General features: G+C 46.7%; 1 long non-coding RNA gene and 1 pseudogene across 1 annotated transcript in view; one reads left to right on the top strand and one right to left on the bottom strand.

Moving 5' to 3' along the window:
- The window catches only part of LOC110349697 (uncharacterized), a 196,577-nt gene that overhangs the window by 36,649 nt on the left and 138,659 nt on the right, over positions 1-21,269 (bottom strand). The window lies entirely within an intron of this gene.
- Positions 5,370-6,848, top strand: LOC101715796 (pre-mRNA-splicing factor 38A pseudogene; annotated as a pseudogene).

The following is a 21,269-nucleotide window of genomic DNA, read 5'->3' as shown; positions in this document are numbered from 1 at the left end:
TATCTCTAATGACACCAGACTGATTATCATAGAAGCAACAGGTTTTTTTAGGGCTACACATAACCCTCATTTTATGAGCAGGAGGTCAAGTCCCCTTTGATTTTGCAGGACCATCTCAGCTAGGGAATCGACCTGGTTTTTAATCTGGAGATCGAGTCTTTCAGGTGACCCAAATCTCTGGCTACTTGGTGGCTTAGGGCTTTAAAATTTTTGTCCTGAAGGATCAGGGAGGAAGTTCCAATAGCTGCTGACCTGGCTATTCCTAATCCCACCAGAATAGGCACTAAAATGGGGGCAGCCCATTTACTCCTGTAGTGTTCAGTGGTTAATCCCAGATGTTCACGGCCCCCTTTTTTATAATACAAGACTTGTGGAACAACATACATGGTGACACAAAATAAAATGGCAGATTGGGTAGCTAAGACTGGTTTGGGAATGTATTTAGTCAAGTCCTCGGTGCAAGCAAACCAAGCATATCAGGACCAGGCCTCCTGGCTTGAAACCGTGGGGCTGGAACGTCACGAAGGTTTTTTTTCTCGAGCCTGTTGTATTGTAGCCTGGATCTCACTCCGAAGAATCTGTAAGGCTTGAAGAGACTGAAGTAAAGAGACACAAGAACTCCCTGTTATCTGTTCAAGATTTAACTTAGGGAGGAGTGGGGGCGGCCTCCCATACAGGATTTCAAAAGGGGTAAACTTGTCACATATGGGGTACATCTAACTCTTAACAAGGCTAGAGGAAGCAGATCAGGCCACCTACCACCAGTTTCTAGAACATATTTAGTCAGAGTTTCTTTCAGGGTCCTATCCATCCTTTCCACTTGCCCTGAATTTTGTGGGCAATAGGCACAGTGTAACTTCCAATCGATATGTAGTGCCCTTGCCAACAATTTGGATATCTGTGCCATGAAGGCAGTCCCATTGTCAGACCCCAGGTAATGAGGGATGTCAAATCAGGGAACTATCTCCTGGACCAAAACCTTAGTTACTATGTTGGCTGATTTTCCAGGAGTGGGGAAAGCTTCTACCCAACCTGAGTAGGTGTCACCCAATACCAGTAAATATTTGAACCTATAGCTGGATTTTATTTCGGTGAAATCAAGTTCCCAATGTTCCCCTGGCTCTCTTCCCCATAGTCAATTACCATTGCTCCTTGGTCTCGCCTTGGAGTTTACCTGTGTACACACCTGACACCTGGAACTGAAGTCCTGGACCATAGAGGTCAGTCCTGGGACTGAAAACTTAGAGCTCATTAGTCTTTTTTAACTTTGATTTTCCCAGGTGGGTTAGATGATGTAACTGATGAACAAGTTGTCACCCCAGGGCTCAGGGGAGACAAATTTGTTTGTCCCTTTCCACCAGCTTGAGTCCAGTTTTGTACCCCCTCGCTTTTGGTTTTCCTCTTCCGGGGTATATGTGGGCCTTTCTGGCAGGTAGCCAAAGGATTGGATGGGCAGAATGTCTATCGGCCCCACTGGTTCTTTGGCCACTCCTCGGGCCGCATCATCGGCCTCTCGGTTACCACGGGCCTCAAAGCTGTCTCCTTTCTGGTGGCCTTTGTAATGAATAATGGTCAATGCCCTGGGTTCCCAAGTTGTCTCCAACAAGGCCAGAATTTTTTTTTGATAGTTTCCCCTCTGATGTCAATAGCCCTGTCTGCAGATGTCACCATGCACATGGGCAGTGGCGAATGCATAACAGCTGTCAGTGTAAATGTTTACAGCCTTGTCTTGACCTAACCTTAGGGCTTGAGTTAAGGCTATTAGTTCAGCCCTCTGCGTTGAAGCCCCCCGGCTTAATCCCTGTGTCCAGTGCACCTGTTCTTCTCGACGGACTATGGCTACCCCCGCATACCTGACTCCATCTTTCACGAAGCTGTTTCCATCAGTGAAAAAGGTCTTATCTGGGCTTTGCAGGGGAATGTCAGTCAGGTCTGGATGGTTGGTGGTGGAAGTTGTCAGAGTGTCCAGACAGTCATAGAGGGGCAGGTGCAGGTTGGAGTCTGGGAGTAAGGTGGCTGGATTAAGGGTCATTTCTCAGGCAAATTTAATGCGTGGCACATCAAGCAACAGGGCCTGGTACTGAGTCAGGCAGGCAATGGAGAGCCATTGTTCTGGGGCTCCTCTCAGCAACACTTCCACTGCATGGGGTGCGGTGATGACCAGGTCCTTTCCCAGGCTGAGCTTATCTGCCTCTTTGACCAGGAGAGCAGTGGCTGTAACTGCCCTCAAACAGGTAGGCCATCCACTTGCCACAGGATCAAGTCTTTTAAACAGGTAGACCACAGGTCTATTCCAAGGCCCTAATGCCTGAGCTAGCACTCCTTTGGCTATGCCCCCTTGTTCAGCCACAACCAACCGAAAGGGCTTGGTGACATCAGGTAGGCCCAGGGCTGGTGCTGACACTAAGGCTTTCTTTAAAGCCAAAAAGGTGGTTTTTTTCCTTTTCTGTCCAGAGGAACTGTCTCTTGTGCCTGGAGTGCAGCAATAGTGACTTCCCACAGTTTTTTGGCTAGGACTTCCTCAGGGGTATAACGGTTATCATAAACTTTCTGGGCTATGTTCAGGAGTTTAGTCCTATTCTTTCCCTCAAATCTCTCCAATTTCTGTAATTTTTTTCTAATATCTGGGGCCAGCTGGGAAACAAAGGCCAAATTTAAAGCTGCTGCATTTTTGGGAGCCTCTGGTCAATAGGAGTGAAAACTCTATAGGCTTCCAAGAGTCTCTCTAAAAATGCAGCCAGAGACTCCATTTTTCCCTGGCAAACCTCACTTACCTTACTCAAATTAGTGGGCTTTCTGGAACCTGCCCAGAGTCCCCCTAATAAGTGCTGGCGGTAGGTCCCCAGCCTTCTGTCATCATTGGGGTCCCATTTGGGGCAAGCAACAGAACCGCGAATACCCCACGGTTCTGGGAGTGACATCAGGGTTTGGCCCCAGGGCCTCTTTGACTGCCTGTTGATAAACGTGGTCTGGCTCCTCAGTGGTGAACAAGATCTGTAAAAGCTGCTGGCAATCAACCCAGGTTTGCTGATGGGTATGGAAAACAGACTCAAGAAGAGATTAATGCCTGAGGTTTTTCAGAGAAAGGGGGATTTTGATGTTTCCAATTGTAAAGAACACAAGTTGTAAAAGGGACATAAATCAGTCCTCCCCCCGGGCTCTGTCTGTTTTAAAGGAAATAGGGAGGAGGAAGATGGGGCTGATGGACCATAGTCCTGTCCCAATTGAGTGTCAAAGGTCGATTGGGACCTGTGGGGCCCCCACGCCCATGACCACATTCCAAACCTTGTGAGCAATGTGCATAGAATAAGTTCCCACTGGGGGCCAATTGACTCCAAAACTGGGCCATTTTAATTGACACAGGGTTTGTAATTTGTCTTTAGAAAATTTCATGCCATATTCATCTTCTCTGTCTGTGGAATAAATTTTTTTGAAGTTATTCAAAACACAAGTGGAGTTCCTTCTGTGGACTGTGAGGAACCCATAATTTTAGCCTGTGAAAATGCAAAAGGCACACAGAGCAAGCAGACAGACAACAATAAACAGACAAAGACAAACTTTGGCCAAGTAAAACCCATGGGGCCGAATGGATTCGGACCCCACCCAGGGAGTCGCTCTTCTGAGGACTCCAGCCCAGTGAGTCTGCTTGCCATCACAAAGAGACTCTAGGTAGGGAAACCTGTGCCACATCCAGCTTCCTCCTACCTACCCATAGTGCACTAAGAATCATTCAATTCTTACCTCTAGAGGCTTTCCTGATAAACTCCTATGGGTCAGTTGATCGGCAATAGGGCCCAACTGGGACCGGCCTACCCAGAGCCCCGGAATACTGTCAGAGTGGCCTCTCCTTTTGCAGACCGGTGTCCAGAGGGGCCAAACACTGCTGATGTCTGATCCTGTTCTCTCCTAAAAAGAAGCAATGGCTCCAAGATAGTAAGCTCCAGAGCAGCTGGCTATCTTGCTGGGGCCTCCAAGAATGTTGCACCCAGCGAGAAAGAACCAACCAGAGACTGATATTAAATCACACAGGAGTTTATTACTGGCTGGGACCCAAGCAGAACATCAGACTTGAGCCCCAACTGGGGGGAGTCAAACATGTTTTATACACCTTTGAGGCCAGCAGTTTCTAGGAACCCCTATGGGATAGAACTAGCAGAGCAAGCAAAAGGTACAGAAGTGGAAAGTCTTGCCCTTAGAACATTTGTAAAACAATAGTTGATCAATTGTTATTTCTAAGAGGAGGAGGTTTCTAAACTTCCTCCTTCTAAGTTCATCTAAAGGGCAGGCAGGTGGGTCATCCAGCAGCAATATGGAGTCTGTTTCACTAACTAGGATCCTTCAGTCATTTGTTATTTGTTTCTCCCGATGTACTGAAGAAAAGGTGCGGCAAGCTGGGGGCTGTCGTCTTTGCCACCCAGAGCAGCACTGATCAGACCCAAAGCTCAGCTTCTTCTCAGTCTCGTTTTTGAACCTTTCCTGTAATTTGCCGTGTGCTGCCGTGGCACACAGGAGATTAGGACTCACTGCAGAGCTTCTAGTAACGTCCCCTTCCCCTGTTCCCTACACACAACTTCCTCCCCACTGCCATCTTGGGCCTCCCCTCCAGCCACGTGGCATCTTCAGAGCGTGCCTGGGTGTGTCTTACTACCAGATGCACCCCTCTGCTGCCCCTGCATCTGCCTTACAGTCATGCTGCCCCCAGTTGAGCTGACTCGCATGGTTTTCTGCTGCACAACACAAGATCCTTCAAGGGGCTCCCCAGCCGTGTCCATCTGGAAGCAGGGCAGTGAGAGGTGGTGTTCAGAGGAAGGGACATGCTGAGAATCCCAGTGCCAAGCCCCCAGGAAGGATGGAGATGCATCTACCTCTGACAAGGAGGGACGCAGCTGTCGAGCTGAACGGGACCCGCGAGTCCCCTTCTGAGTCCCCTATCAATGAGTGGCCCTGGTGCCCTGAGCCACAAATACCACTGCTCAGGGGATGTTTATCTTCAGTGCTCACTGCACCGACTAGCATCCCTCTGCTCTTGTTGGGAAGCAGCCTGCTACCTAACACACCCACCGCTGACCACCTCAGGCGGGATTTGGGAAAGTTTCCGGTGAAAGATCCCAGCGAAGCAAGAGTTCTGTTCACGTATTCTACGAGGCTGACACAGGCATCCCACGTCTTCCTCTTCAAATTCGCTGTGTCATGCAAGAAACGGATGCAATCTCAAGGGAAGTACCCGCCCAAATGGGCGGTGCACAGCACGACCTACTTCCCTTGGCGCCAACAGCCACCATCCATTCGATTTTGGAGCGCTTCCCGGAAGTTCTGCATGCTGAGCTTTCCGCTTCCAAGAGGGTTGCTGGGCCGCTAACTGAGACCTTTCCTCCACCTTTCTCCATCCTTTTCCTGGCATTTGATTGAGCTGGAGGTGATGCACTAAAGCAACCCACAGAAATACGCAGAACCGCACTTCTAAAATGGCGAACCGTACAGTGAAGGACGCTCACGGCATCCGTGGCACTAACCCTCAGGATCTGGTGGAGTAGATCATTCGGACACGAATCGACGAATCCAAGTACTGGAAAGAAGAGTGCTTTGGTCTTACGGCTGAACTTGTAATTCATCGAGCCATGGACTTAAGGCTTGTGGGCGGGGTCTACGTGGAAACCTCAAACCAACTCCCTTTCTGTGTTTGGCCTAGAAGATGCTGCAAATTCAACCTGAGAAGGAGATCATCATAGAGTTTCTAAAAAATGAAGATTGCAAGTATGTCCGCCTGTTGGGTGCACTTTACACGAGGCTGACCGGCACTGCGATTGATTGCTACAAGTACTTGGAACCTTTGTATAAGGACTATCGCAAAATCAAGAGCCAGAAGCAAAATGGAGAGCTGGAACTGATGCATGTGGATGACTTTATTGATGTACTGCTGCACAGCGAGACAGTCTGTGAGATCATTCTGCCCCGGCTACAGAAACGCTACGTGCTCCAAGAAGCTGAGCAACTGGAGCCTCGAGTGAGTGCTCTAGAAGAAGACATGGAGGATGTGGAGTCTAGTGAAGAGGAAGAGGAAGACGATGAGAAGCTGGAAAGCGTGCGGTCACCAGGTCACGGCCGGAGAAGCTACCGAGACTTGGACGAGCCCCAGGGCTCTCCCACACTGCGCTAGAGGAGGAGGAGCAGGAGCCGGTCTCCCCGAAGGCCAAGGCGGAGTGCATCTTCCCAGAGAAGAAGTCCTTCACCCCGCAGAGAAAAGCATCGCAGCAAGAGCCCAAGACGGCGCAGAAGCAGCCCCCAGCTCCCCGACTCAGATCCAGCTCCAAGTCCCTGGGTCATCACCGTACTCACAGACACAGGAGCCACTCAAATCTCCTGAATGGTCAAAGAAAGGCAAGAAGAAGAAGAAGGGCGGGAGAGGGAGTGAGGCCTGAATTCAACTGGCCAGGAGTCCCAGCGGCCTGCTGTGGATATGAGGGTCACATGGAGAAGGATTCAGAGCTGCTCTGCGGGCAGCCAGAGTATTTCAGTTTTTGCCTCCGCACGTTTTCTTTTTTTTTTTTTTATGGGAGAGGTGCTGAGTTCGTATCTCTTTTTGCAACTTTATTCAAAATTATGGGGGTGGAAAGGATCTGAGACTTGGGGATGTGAGTGAGAAAAGATTTGGCCATCCTGGTGACCCTTTGCCTTTCTGTTGTTTAACCTGAGACACCCCCGAAAAATAAATAAATGAGAAGCAATAAAAATAAAAAAGGGAAGTAGTTTCTATGTTTCTTCGCCTTCCTTCATGTTAAGACAAGCAGTACAGGGGAGCAGAAAAACCAAGGGACACCGGAATACAGCACACACCACAGGGTGCAGACACACACGTGTCTGGCCTGAAAGCACACAGCACTACAGTCTGACAAAGCCAACAGTTTCCTGTCTCCCAGTGGCTTCCATATAGGTTTTACACACCCCAGTGTACCCACAGCAGCAGACATGGTGAACGCAAACAGGCCAGCTGAGAATTTGGTAGCATCTCATGCTGCCAGGTGTGAGAAAAATTGAAAGTCTATGACAAACCCATGATGCTTAATCTGAAGTCCACCTACTCTGAGGTCAAAGTGTTTCATGTCAACTTTCATTCAGTTCCATTCCATACTAAAGTCCAGAAGAGCAGGCCTGATGTGACAGACGAGCCTGGTTTCAGGAAAACCTGGTTGGCCTGAAGGTTGCCTGATGGCCCTGCCCAGCCGAACACTCCCCTGAAGAGGAGCCACGGCCCAGCCTTCCAGCGGCACTCACACTTGGCTGTAGAATCCTGGAGATCAGGCTGGAGCCCAGTCGCTGCCCACAGTCCCTGCCAACAGCGCATCTGGCCAGGGCACCTCAGAGTGAGGATGCGACATCTGTGGCCCTAAAGTCCACTCAGGACACTCATTCAGAAAATATGGGGGAGTCATCTGCGCCCAATGAAAAGCACAGCACCTCTTTGGAGAGTCAACTCTAGGAGTACTGTGCCCAGAAGCAACAAGGGAACCCCCTCCACCTATTTCCGGGGGAGGAGCAGCACAGACGGGCCACAGGAACCCTCTCTGTTCTGAGCAGCCAGCCCCTGTAGACCAGGCACTTTAGCCGAGCCCGGAATCCACCTTGGAGGGTGGTCACAGGGACAGGACTCCCCTCCTCTCTTGATGTCCCCAGTCGCATCATGGGTCATCTTAGTATTGTTAAAATCGAGGTATCCAACAGCATTTGCTTTGGCTGTGTGCGGGTGTGGGAGACAACATTCTACCATGCCCAGCATGCCTGGAAAGCATGTAGAAATCTCTCTCCATTGTCACAGTTGGTTACAAACCTCGCTTTGGAGCTATGGTGTGTCAGAAGTCACCATGATCATCAGGGACAGACAAACCCACTCAGTCAAGGCCAGAGAAAAGGCAGATCGAGATTACTGGGGTCATCACCCAGGAAAAGCATAAATCTCCCCAGGTTGATCTGAATCTTAGGAGTAGATTCCAAGGAGAATCTGAGGCTCTCAGACATGTGTATCATGTATCCTAAGGCTAAGAATCTTATGAACTCAACAGTATGTGATCTAAATGAAGCCAAAGCAGAAATCCAACTGGGGAGAAAACACTGCTCCACTGCCACTTGATTTTCTAAGGTGCTGCAGAACCATCACATCCTTCAGTGAGGAACTGATGTGAAGAAAGTATTTTCCTTTCACACAGGAGCACAATACTCTTCTACCCAGGGGCTGTTCATTAATCCATGCATGGTGTATCATGTAGGCTGGGAAGAGGGACATTGGTCCAATCACAAGCCATCTCTGACCAAGAAAGTTTCCAAGGAAAGCTTGATCAAACACGAAATAAAGGCATACAATTCTTCACATACTATACTCAGGATCCTCATAGGACAAAAGTAATGTCATCAATATCTTTGATGACAAGCCTTAGGTATGGTGCAAGTGGATGACAGAAAGCAGCTGTATCAATATTCAACACAATCATAAACATGTGCATAATCATGAGTGCTCCCTTGTCATTGTAGGAGTGGTGAGGTCCCAGAGATGGGCTCCATCAGTTGTGGGCAGCAGTGAGACACACAAAGGAGTTCTGCACTGAGTTTCACTGGTCAGAGGATATGGGTGTATTAGGAACAGGCACATCACGTTTGGGATCATTCCATGATGTACTGAATAGACTTCAGAGTTTAGACTGTACCTTTCCTGGAATGTGAAATTTGCTGTTGTCCCTCAGCCAACTAGCTGTGCCCTAATGCTGGTGTCATCCTCAACAGCCCTTCCTGAAGCAAGATCCATAATACCAGAAAACCGTGTTGGGCATTCAGTACCACTCAGTGAGCACTAGCACTTCAAATGACCCTTCTAGGATGTAGGTTATGATGGGTGGGGACTGAATGGTCTCGCTCATCTCCCACATTACTCTTCTGCTCAGGAGACAAGCAGCCTTCCTACCACCATCAGCTTTGGAAAGAGCAGTTCTTAACTGCTACTGGTAAATCTCAGCAATTAAATTGAGGGAAGGCATGTTAAACCTCCTAGTTCATTTTTATTCCAAGAAGCTCTTCCCCCAATATGAAGGGAAGACTAAGCACAGAAGGTCACAATGTCAAAGTGATCAATTGTCAGCACTAAGATCAAGAGAAAAATGACAAAAATGAAATAGATACAAAATGGCCTGAACATGACCCCATCCTTTGAGAAGCAATGAGCTGCTATTGGCATTAAAGATCAATACGAGTAAAACTGAAGGCATCATATTTTGGACAGGCTGAATGCCAGTGATTAGACTGTAAAAGTCCTAAGATATCAATATGTCAGCCTTCCTTTGAGCAGAGCTATAAGCCTCTATGAGGATTCTCCAAAGGAAGAGAAATACATAAATTATATATGTGCAGGTTATTACAAGTTCAAAGGTCTGTTCCCTGTGGAGTGATTAGCAACTTAAACACCCTCATAACATAACTGGCCGGGCTGAACTGCCCTCACTCCTTCAGTTGACACACACAGACCACACCTGAAGCCCCAAGGTTTCAACTGAGCACCAAGATGACTCACTGGGCTGCCAGTTCAGTTCTAAGCAGCTTTACCATTAGTGCAGCTAAGATGCAGGACTCTTAGGATTCACAGTGGCCAGGAGGGTCCTCATCCTTATGTTGTTTTTGGTCAACAAAGCTGGCAGGAGGCAAACCCACCCCTTACAAACACCACCCAGCTTTTTATGAAAAAGAGCCTTGCCGTTGTACTTTTCCACCAACAGCAGCCATGTTTTTTAAAAGTCCAGGGAGGGAGAATAGTACCTGGAAGACATGACAAAAGCATGGGTCACTGGATAAGTGTAATAGTTGCTGTCAGGCAGCTGGGAAAACCTTCCAGTCCGAGAGTACCTATGGCTGTTTCCCCAACAGGCCCTAACTGAGCAGAAAAGGGGGCGCAGCACCACCAGCAATAATCACTGTCCCTACTTTCCTGTCACAATCAAAATTGATGTACCGAAGGTGTCCAAGGAATACCTACCGAGGACATCCACCCCTAGCCTTCTAGAATTTCTCTAGCTTTTACTGGAGAAAATGTATGGCCACCACCTGAGCCTCCACACTGGGCAGATATCCAGGTGGAACAGTGTGACAGTGAAAGCAAGCAGTCATTAACTAAGGTAGTTGACACAGATGATTGATAGACAAGAACAATCATCTAAATGACATCAATATTTTAAGAAAATGGAACTTATTTTTAATAATCTTCCTCATTGAGATACACTGCTGATTCATTCAAATATGAGTGAATATTTGTTATGTGCACACAAAAATAAAAAATATGTGTCAAAAATATGCAAGTACCCTAACAAATGAGTTTTAAATCACATTTAGGTTTCTCAAGGTGTTTCTGTCACTCAAAAATCTCATTTTTTATGAGCTACCATGATGCACACTAGAGGTCCAGGAGTCTCAGCCATTTGGGCTCAGGGTCCCCCATATCCCTGGACCTTTGGCTGAAATATCCAAGCAATGAGGACACACAGGTATTTGAACCAAAGTGTTCTCATTATAGGAAACCTCAAAGCAGCAAGAGGCTATAAAACCCTTATTTTCTATATTACATATTTACAAAACAATTTATTCTCCTTCATATAAAATATGCTCATTAATGGAATTTCATTCAGTTTCAGTTGAGAATTCAGAATAAAGTGATTGGATTTTATGAGGAGTCAAAAAGGATTGGGCACATTCAGTGTTGGATTCCCGCCCTGGCCAATGCTGAATCAGGCTAGAAGGTTCATGGACAGGATAAACTAAAATCTGCCTGCACGAGGTATTCTCAAGAGAGTTAGACTTTCTGTATAAAGACTTTCAGAGGGAACAATATGGAATGGAACCATCGATGTCTACAGAAAGCACTTCAAGGGGAAACCACTGATGCACACATGGTGATCACAGGAATGAGCCCTATGGCTATTACCAGGAAGCCAAAAGGCTCCAATTCTTGATACTGCAGCACAGGAAAGCATGAAAGAAGCAGATTTTTTTGTCCAGAAATTTCTAATTTACTTTCGAACTCCAACAGTGTCACTCAAGTATTCTTCTATAAAGAATAGAAGTATCAGGAGAAAAAGCAGCCATAGTTGAAGCTCACCTAAGATCAGGGAAGAACTCTTTCAGGGTCAGAGGTAGAATCTACCTGGAAGACACCCTGTAAATGACTTTGTTGTGGTAAAGAATGGAGCTTAAAAGCCCAGCACTGTCAAAGGGAGCCCATGGTATAAAAGGCTGAATGTCTGAAACAAGAAAATCATGGGAGAGCCCTTTAGACAGGTTTAGACATTAGCAATACTCTTCCTCCTCGAGGTGTTAAAAAAAAAAGCCAAAAGAATGATCAGTCTCCAGAATCCATGTAACATCAGCTAATGAAGACAATGGGTTACAGCAGGTGGAGTACCTGGAACAATTCCCTGTGGACTCCACACACTTCCCATCCAGTGTGCACAATGAGAAATATGAACAAGGACCTATGAGTGGGCTGAGTGCTCGACTGGAATCCTAACTTGGGTTCCAAGGCAGTGACTGTCACCTGAATGACATCATCCTTAATCGACTGCATTAAAAGCACGGAAGAGGGGCTGGAGAAACTCAAAAGCTCCATAGTATACTGATCAGGTAGAGGTAGGAAACCAAGAAATGTCCACACATGCCTATTTCTTCACCTAAGGAAGATCCTGAAGTGCTGCAGTTCCACCAAGGTTGGTAGAAAGAAGAAATTTGGATCCATAGATCTTGCAGGGTTAGGTAAGGCCTACAGTTGGTACTATGGCAACCAAGTCGGCCATTGAATGGCTACTGGCTCAGTCCCTTGAAACAAACATTATCTGAGATCCCATACTGGGACAGAAAATCACATGCACATTTCCCTCCAATGAAACCAGGACCTGTAATGCACTCACCACAGTGCATGTTGCTGTCAGGATCCTCAGACACCTGGCAAAGATTTGGGTGCACATGGAGATCTAGGGGGGAAACAGGCACAAATATAAAGGTGACTGCTGGGGAGGAAGAATTCCCGCTGAAGGCAGCAATGGCCCCAGGAAAGTGCTCAGGCACCAGCCAAGTGAGCGCCTCCACCTGAAATGGCGATGGTGAGCTTCAGTGAAGAACTGATCTCCTCCCTTGGTCACCAACTGTCCTGCTTCATGGAGATTATGCTCAAAGTCTCAGGCCTCATAACCTCCATGGAGTGCATGAAAACATGATTACAAAGCATTAGATCCACCATTGTTCAAGTTTATTCAAATTCTCTCCCTGTAGAATCAAAGACCAAATGCACTGGTCATGAAAAAAGTGTGTGTCCACTCCTGAGTGGTAAATTCTGAGGCCCAGGAGGTCAGTATAAGAAACACAAAAAGTCAAGGTGACAGGAGATGTGCCCATATGAGACAGTCATGACACCCGCACTGAGGATAGTGCAGTCTTAGAGGACAAGTGAACATGTCAGCGAAACCAGAGTACAAGACCTATTCCAAATCTCACTCCTCCATATCTAGTTACAGTAACTTCCCCAGAAGCCGACTTCCAGGCTGTATGGATCTTAGTGCTCCTCTACATAGACTGGACACAGCCCCAGGGCTCATACTGGGCTTCTCCCTTGGGACAAGGATGCTAAATTCTGAGGCCCAGGAGGTCAGTATAAGAAACACAAAAAGTCAAGGTGACAGGAGATATAAACACCAATGGATTCATGCTCAGATGAGCACACCAAGTATCTAGAGACAGGAGGCCCCAGGCTCACAGCTGGTCAAGGGGTCCCAGCCATACAGCAGGTTGAAGGTTGGCAGAGATGTGCTTTTTGAGTAAGATCTTAACTCTTAGGACAAGCAAATTGCACACTTGTCTGAGACACTGGCTCACACATTTTCTCCTGTATTCTTATTCCTTCAAGAAGTACAAAAAATGACTCCTAGAACAATACCAAACCTGAAGCAGAGAGGGGTTAAGGTGTGGACCTTGTGAAAATCAGCTTCCCAGCAGTGATGGTTCATCTCTGTTACCTACTTGATTGTCTTGAGAACTGCCTAGGAAATCTGTGTATCACACTTGTGGGTGTGAGGATATTTCCAGGGATGACAGGGATGCGGGTCAAGAGACTGAAGCAGGAGACACACCCTGAATGAGATGTCACTGTCCAAAGGGCCCTTTTGGAAGAAACACAATCACTTCTCAGCCTATTGGCTAAGATCAAGTCCAGTTTGGAAGAAACAGTGGAAGGAAGCCTGTCAGTGCATGAAAGCTAGATTCTGCTGAGTATGCTTTGTGGGTGAGCCAGCCAGGTACCACTGTGCTAACCACAACAGATTCAAAATCCTCTCCAAGTCCCTAGAAGCCCTGGATGCTGCTGCTGACAATGCTGAACCATGGGCTCAGCCTATATGGGACAGTCACACCTCTGGTGATATCAAAGGCAGGGTGAAAAACTGTAAAACTGGGATATTCTGTACTGAAATTGCTATTTAAAGGATGGCATTCACCAGGTGAAACACCAAAGGGCAAGAAAATATCTGTGTAGCTACTTTCATGATAATCAACATAGGGAGATGCTCTTCACCTACAAATATCAAAGGCCTTAGTCCTGATTGAGGGAGTGTCTCCTAAATCCCCCTTCTAAAGATAAAAGTGATGGGGTAAAGAACATGTTGCCAGAACATCTGGACACAATCATGTGTGCCAAAACCCAAAAACAACAAATAAGGCAAGAATTACCAGCACCTTGCACTTCTTTACATTCACTAAGGAAATGACCAAGAAGATACTCTTACTATTGACCTTTGCAATGGCCGTGATGATGAGGTTTAAGTGTGCTCTCACAGACTCTTCCTAAGAATTTAAATGCTTTGCACAAGGTGAATAGTGACTCAGGAGAGTCCATGTTTGCTCAAAACTCAGAAAAAAAATCTGAGAGGAGACCCCATGTAGATATAGACCACATTACACTGTCAGTGCCCTACAATGGCAAGTCCCTCTGTCCTCTGGAGTCTACATGGTAGCCACAGAAAACTGCTTCCTTAATACTGCTTGACCTTAGATCCAGGATCACATTCAAGGCCTGGGGTCAGTTCACATGCACCAGCTCAAGTGCAACTGACAAGGCAGCTGTGCCAGTCACCAGCAGGACAAAGGATTTAGAGTCAAGGCATAAATGGCTGAAACAGCAGACTGAACATGACCACTCCATTGGACCCAGAGACATGAGCTGGAGCAGAAAGCACTGTAAACTCGACACTAAGAGCACCTAACTCTGAGCCAGGATGCACACCACTCATTGGACTTGTTGCCTGCAGAGCCTTCTCCCTCCAGGGTACCATTAAAGACCCAAGCAGGCTTGGAACTCTGTTCCTCAAGAGAGAAACCTAAGACTGACACACATGAGATGAAGCTCACATGTCGTCACCCAAGGGAAAGAGCAGAACTTGATGCCTCCTCACCAGAAGAGACAGGATTGCTATCCTCCTTCAGGATGCTGAGCAGGACATAGGCAGGGTGGATTCGCATGGGCTCAGGCCTAAGGATGAAGGGGAGGTCTCACCAGATTTGCTGGTGGAGGATCTGTGGTGTCCAAGTCTCAGTCCTCTCAGCTGGCCAGGCAGGTCCCATCCCTCATTCAGCTGCTGATCAGTGCACAGGGGGAAGGATGGCGCTCCTCCTACCAGCCCTTTGGACAACAGCAAGTTCCTCCGGGAAGGCAGCCTCATGTTCTTCATTCTCTTCATAGCCACTGTCTGTCCCCTCAACATTCTCCATGGAAAACCTTGCCCAAAACAGACATGAAGGATGAGAGCCCAGAAAGCTGGTCAGCAGCTGCCTCTCCATACAGGAAGTGACTCTGCATCAGTTACAGGAGGCTCATCCATGTCAGTGGACAGCGGTGTCCCTGCTCCTCATACAGTCTATACCTGCAGAGTCAAATATAGAATTCAAGAGATCTGTCCATGTGCTAGAGGTCTGAGAAAGAGAAAGGCAGAAGTTTGAGAACCATGCACTTTGACCTCAGTCCTTCATCTGTTTTGCTGAGATTCTAAGGTGCAAGCAGTTCCTCATAGTAACACTGAAATCTCTCGGCTGATTTCTTAAAGGTCAAAGGTACCTGTGGCATCTCACAAGGTAAATGACTGAGTCCACGTCCTGCTCTGTATTTCAGAGGGATAGAATTCTGTGCAGAGGTAGGCCTCAAAATCCACACTATGGACACTTCAGTCCCCGGGCATCATGGAGGTATGCACCTCTCCTCTCTTGGGTCTCAGTGAAGATAGTGGACATCAACTTCCACAGTCCTCCAGACCATAGCCTTGACTACCACAGCAAGCAGGGCTCACAACACTCCCTGGGGTCAGAGTACTAGGCCTACTGCAGGTGACAAGGCTGCAGGTCCCTTGCAAGGTTCCTTGTTAGTCAGAAAGGAAGGGTTTGGATTCCAGCTCTGCACATACAGGCACTTTGCAACATTCTGAAAGAACTGAAAGATGCAAAAGTTGGAGACAGGCAGCCAACAAGAGGACAACTTCAGAAAACAGTGGATTCAGGTCCTGGGTTGCTCAGAACTTTACTGGCTCCAGCTTATAGAATTACTCTGCATGAAACAGCCCAAGTGCCCATCAACTGGAAACTGGATAAAGACAATGTGGGTTTTTCATAAAATGGAGTACTACTCAGCCATAAAGAATGAGAAACTAGAGACATTTATAGCTAAATGGATGCATATTGAGGCGATACTCTTAAGTGAAATAAATAGGACACACGTGTAAATACTGAATAGTTTCTCTAGTGTGAGAAACTGAAAGTCTAAATAAGGATTTAAATGATTAAAATGAATAATTGATCACCTGAAATAGGAAAAGGCCCAAAGGTGTAGTGGTGTTGGGAGGGGAAGTGGAAAGGAAGAGGGGAAAGGGAGGAATGGAAAGGAAAAATTATGAGAAAAGAAAAAAAATGGAAATGAAATTTATGTAAATAGGGAAAGGTGGAGGGGGTGAAAGGTGCACAGGTAATGGGGGGAAAAGGAACTAATGTGGTGGCTAATTGATGGTCAACTTGCATGGGGATGCCGAGGTGAACTGAGGCAGCATGACTCAGTGTAAAAGAGCCACTGAAGGAGACTTGTCCAAATGTTAGAAAAGAATATGAGGGAAGGATTACATACTTATTTTCCTTGGAAAAGCTTCATTGTGGCTGTTTTCAGAGCAGCTCCGGTCCTCACGCTCGCCTTGAGTATTGTCACCTGGCTTTCTGCGCAGACTCCTCAGCTTCCAGCATTGGCTTTTCAGCCTTTTTCTGCCAACACAGACCTTCAGTCTTCCATCAAAGATTCCTTGGCCTCCTGATATGGACTCATAGGACATTGCTGTGGGATCCAGACCCTCAGCTGAATTCTTTGGATCTCTAGTGCATGGATTGATCTCTTGCATTCTTCATTTGCCTAAGCTAATCTTATAAATTTCTGTATGTCCTGTATTAAATCTGATTCTGAGAATGTGCAGTCTTTTGAGGAGTCTTGCCCCAGCCCTGCAAGCTCTTGAAAGTACTAATTCACCTAGTGTCTGATGGAGTGGTACACACTAAGGGAGACAAAGGAACAGAATGTACTATTTCCATCTCTCCAACATCTCCCTTTTCTTGGGCCACCATAATCCACAATAGGCAAGTACAGGAATGTTAGCCACTGGGGCCATGCTGCCATCCATTGCTGTGGTCCTGTGATTCACATACTTATGGACACTGCTTTGGCTGGACAGCTCTGCCAACTGTCCCAGTGACAGGAAACCTTGAGCAAATGGCAACAGAACCATTCTCTATATTATGCATTTAGAAAACAATTTATTCCCATTTGCATAAAACATTGTTCTCAAAACACAGTTTCATCAACTTTCAATTGAGAATTCGGGTGACCAAAGTATTGTCTTTTGTGAGTACTCAAAGATGGGCTTGGCACATTGAGTGTGAATTGCTGACCTAGTCAATGCTGAATCACACTAAATGGTTCACGGGGACAGGACATGCTAAAATCTAGCTCACTCTCTAGGAAGGCCATAGTCAGGCAGTCATTCTGGTAATAACTTTCAGAGGCAACACTATAAAATGGAATTCATTCAGTTTTACTGAAGGCACATCTGCAGAAACCACACAAGTCATCCAAATAAATGACTTCTGATGCATATCATAAGCCTATGATCTAAGTATTGTTAGCAAGACAGAAGGCTCCACATCTGGATTTGGCATGGCAGGAAAGCATCAAGGAAGGAGATTTCCAAGTCTGAAATATATTTCCATTTTCTCCAACCCACCTATCCCAATAAGGCCAAGCAGAACCACTTCTAAATGGACATTCCAATGTCTAGTGTCCAGAGTCACTCCAATGTCTTTTTTTGTGTTAGATGGGGACACATGAACAGCTCTGAACATGATTTTGACATAGGTTAAGCTCAGCACTTCACCAAAGCAAAGGGATCCCATGACAGAAAAGGGTATTACCCCAAACCAAAGAATCACTGTACACACCTAGAGTAAAGGACTGTGGGGACCCAGACCCACCACACATACTCAGTGTGGAATTAACATCGACTAACATCTCTGAAGGAAAAAAATCCAGGTAAAAGCTCCCCAGAATATATGTGGAATGATCCAAGTAGGATTCTTACCACACATCTGTTGAGAATGACCCTCAGTGGATGTACAAGGATCAATAAAAACAGAGTGAAAGATGCTCCAAGCAGGGGCTGAGCTTCCAAGACAAAAACCTCAACACATTTGTGGGGAAAATGATCAAAGCCAAAGATATCTGGAAGGCCCTTCTACTGAAGTCAGGAAGTATCTGAAACCTCTGGTTACAGCCCGCGTCTGTTCAGAGAGTCTCATGCTTCTTTCTTGTTCAATCATAGGAGTTATAAGTGGCTGGATGGAGTGAACTAGGATGGATGCCTTAGAATTCATAGGAGCCAATGTAAGGGATGGCACAGGAGTAAGTTCTCCCAAGTAGCAGCACTGACAGTTCAAATTCAAAAGGGATAGAGACACTTCTTAGATATTTCTCCCTAACCTATACACACAGAGCTGTGCAGCAGTGGAAAACAGTTGACACATTAAAGTATTCATATGTTTGGAAAACCAGACCACCTACCATCTTGTACTTCCTGATGAAACAGCTAATACTTCTATAGTCCTTATCTTGGATCAATTCCTGGCAGGTAAGGTAAATCTTATTTTAAATCTTTAATCTGTGCACTCTCATGTACATTTTGTGACAGCAAGTCTTACAATTTAAAAGACTAATATTCTGGGGGAAAATGAGGTAATTACTTCTAAAGGCACTTATTTCCAGCAGGGATTGTCAGGGTACAGATGGGGAATCATCTGAAGGAGACAGGGCTGCATCAAGAACCTCCATATAGGAGAGGGACAGAATCTCTAACTCAGAAGAGGGAGGGGGCACTCTTGCTGCTGCAGGGCCAGAACCACACATCTGCCTGGAGGTGTCCAGGGGGCTTGGCATTCCATTTGGAAGCCATTAGCCATCACCGTCACCTCTTGGGTGTACTTGTTCCCATGCAGAGCTGTCTCTGTAGAGGTTAATGCTGCCACAGAGGGGAAACTGCCAAGAGAGAGAGAGGAGTGGGTAGATTATGCTCTCCCCCACACAGAGACACATCTTCATATGTAGTCTACATATAGCGCAGGGTCCCCAGGACAATCCAGCTGCAACAGCTCAGAAGCAAGCTCAGTGCTATGTTCCTCAGTTTTAACTCACCCTATCTAACCATCCCCAGTCAGTCCCCACCTAACAGCCCTTGGGTTCCTTCAAACAGTCTTTTGTTGCAGTCCAGATCTCAGATGCTGACTCACGTCCCAATTCCAGCAGCTTTGGAATGAGGGGTCTGCAAAGATGCACTGTAGGGTAAGATATTTGTGCTCTAAAGCTGTGGCCACAGGAAATGGGGTAGCATTTTAGAGAGCCACAGCCATAGGCCATCCTGCAGCTACTGCTAAGCATGCAGATGTTTGTGGCAAAGGACCATCCAGACTTTGAACATACAAATGGTGACCTCAGGAAGCTCTATGCTGTGGCTCTCTCCCAATAGGGCAGCAATGTCCACCAGTGGAAAGCCTCTGGCCATGCAGCTCATGGTGCCCTAGAGGAAGCTACATTAGATGATGGAGCACAAAACCAGTGAGCACAAGGGTATAAGACAACCCTAAGTAGCATTTGTCAAGACCAAAGCAATCCATACTTCATGAGGCAGAAAGACTTAAATAGCCTCTGTCCCCCGTCAGAGGAGAACACAAGACCATGAAGGACTCTCTGAAGTCACAGCCTTGTCACAACCTCCATACTTGCTTGCTACAAACCCCTCTCCATGGGCCAGGACGTGGAGCAGAGCCTGCCTGCACAGCAGCCTTGTGTACTCCCACATCAGCTTAACAACAACTCTGATGGCGAAGGTCACCCCAACATCACCAGCCTGCCCTCCATGCACCTTGGAGATGGAGACAACTGAATCTTCCCTATTGAGAGCAGGGGCTTCCAACACAGCTGCAGCAGGAGAACCTGGAGGCCGGCTGGGCTCAAGTGGAGCCCACACTCATCCTAACTAACAGCTGCACCTGGGAATCCGGTGCTGGGACCCAGTCACCTGGGCACGTGCGTCCGTGGGATCTGAAGGTTCCCCAATGAAGGGGACATGTATGTTTGTTTCCTCTGTTTCATTTTCCTCTTTACTAGTGTCTGTTCATTGATTCTCTGGAGATAAAGCGTTTTATTTGAGAGGACACTGTTTCCATATCAGAGCAAAATGAAGACACAGGGGAATGTCATGTACTTCTGTGAATTCTCCAGGGAAAGCCTGGTGTCTTGATAATTTTCACCTCTAGGATATAGATTCCTTTCTCAAATACTCCTGTGTTGGAGCGAGTCTTACAGCATCGCCATATACAGCTGTAGGGCTGCATCCCACACACCACTAGGAGGCGCCCTCACAGCAGGGCGGGTCACCGAGCAAGACAAGGAACTTTTCCTGAATAGCAGGGACTCTGTGTAAAAGCAGGCCAGTTAGTGTTCTTTATATTAATTCTTTCCATTTTACTCCTTAGCAACATTTAATTAAAAAACGGTATACCCTGCAAATGGTAATTCAAGCAAAATTGACTTACGTAGAAGATGCTTGGGCTATTATGCTTGAACTCCAGGTTCATATTCCTGAACTATTATAGAGTTTAATGGGTTTTCTCCCATACTCTGGTGAAAATTAAAGATAGAAAACAACTTCTGTCATGCTAGTTTGTAGAATAAAGCACATCTTACAGCATTTCCGGGGCCTAGATTCACAGACGCGCTTCATTTCACAAGAACCACCACTGCTCACTTCACTCGCAAACTTTATGAGACTCATTTCACTTTGCTGGAGTCATGCCAGGTTTGAACAAAGCTAAGGGTAAGATACAAAAGCAGACTCACCCTCAACACTTTCCAAGTTTCAACAAGGACAGACGGAAGCCCAGCACCTGCAAGGTCTGCAGAGGCCTGCCTCCTCCCCATACCTCCTGGCAGTAGGCTTTTCTCTGAAGCACATCCTCGAGATCTCAAGGACACACAGTGTCTGTTCATTCATCTCTGGAGATAAAGGATGTGAAATAGCACAAACAAATATATACAACATGCCACCACATTCGGAACTTACATTTATAGGTTCAAGAAGGTCACAGTAAAATGGGCCCCATTTGCCACAGGAAGTGATTCAGATGCCTGGTTCTCAAATCTGCACCTGGACCAGGCATTTTCATGTCTAACATGTTTCCAGGCAGGGAACTTCACCGGTTAAGCTCAGAGCACAATGAAGGTACAGGACCTCTTACTCAAAAAGTAGGTGAAAGGTCTTATTGACTATGCTAAACGGATTTAAGTAACCAAAGAATCACCTCAAAAAGTCAAGTTGACTTGCCTGAGTACAATGCCAGGAGCCACACAGGAAATAGTGGGTCACACCTCACAAAGGACTTAGTCCCAGCACTGCAGAGGGAGAGAACAAGCAGAGGAAGAGGAAGACACCTTCACCGTCAGCTATCTATTCTGGTGCGTGGACTCCAACTTGCCCTGAGGGAAATGACTAGGCTTCAATGATCTGCAGGCTTCTCCGGGAATCTGGGGACACAGAGGATCCTGGATCACAGTGGGCATCACCCTTTTACCCAGGGAAGCTGAGGCATGACAGACTCCTTCTGCTCAGAAACAGACAATGAGGTCC

The sequence above is a fragment of the Heterocephalus glaber genome, unplaced genomic scaffold, assembly GCF_053883595.1.
Source record: "Heterocephalus glaber isolate CG9 unplaced genomic scaffold, H.glaber_assembly_v1.0 deba00001509, whole genome shotgun sequence".
Classification (NCBI taxonomy): domain Eukaryota; kingdom Metazoa; phylum Chordata; class Mammalia; order Rodentia; family Bathyergidae; genus Heterocephalus; species Heterocephalus glaber.
Note: the sequence above shows the minus strand (reverse complement) of the source record. Positions and strands in the feature narration are given on the sequence as shown.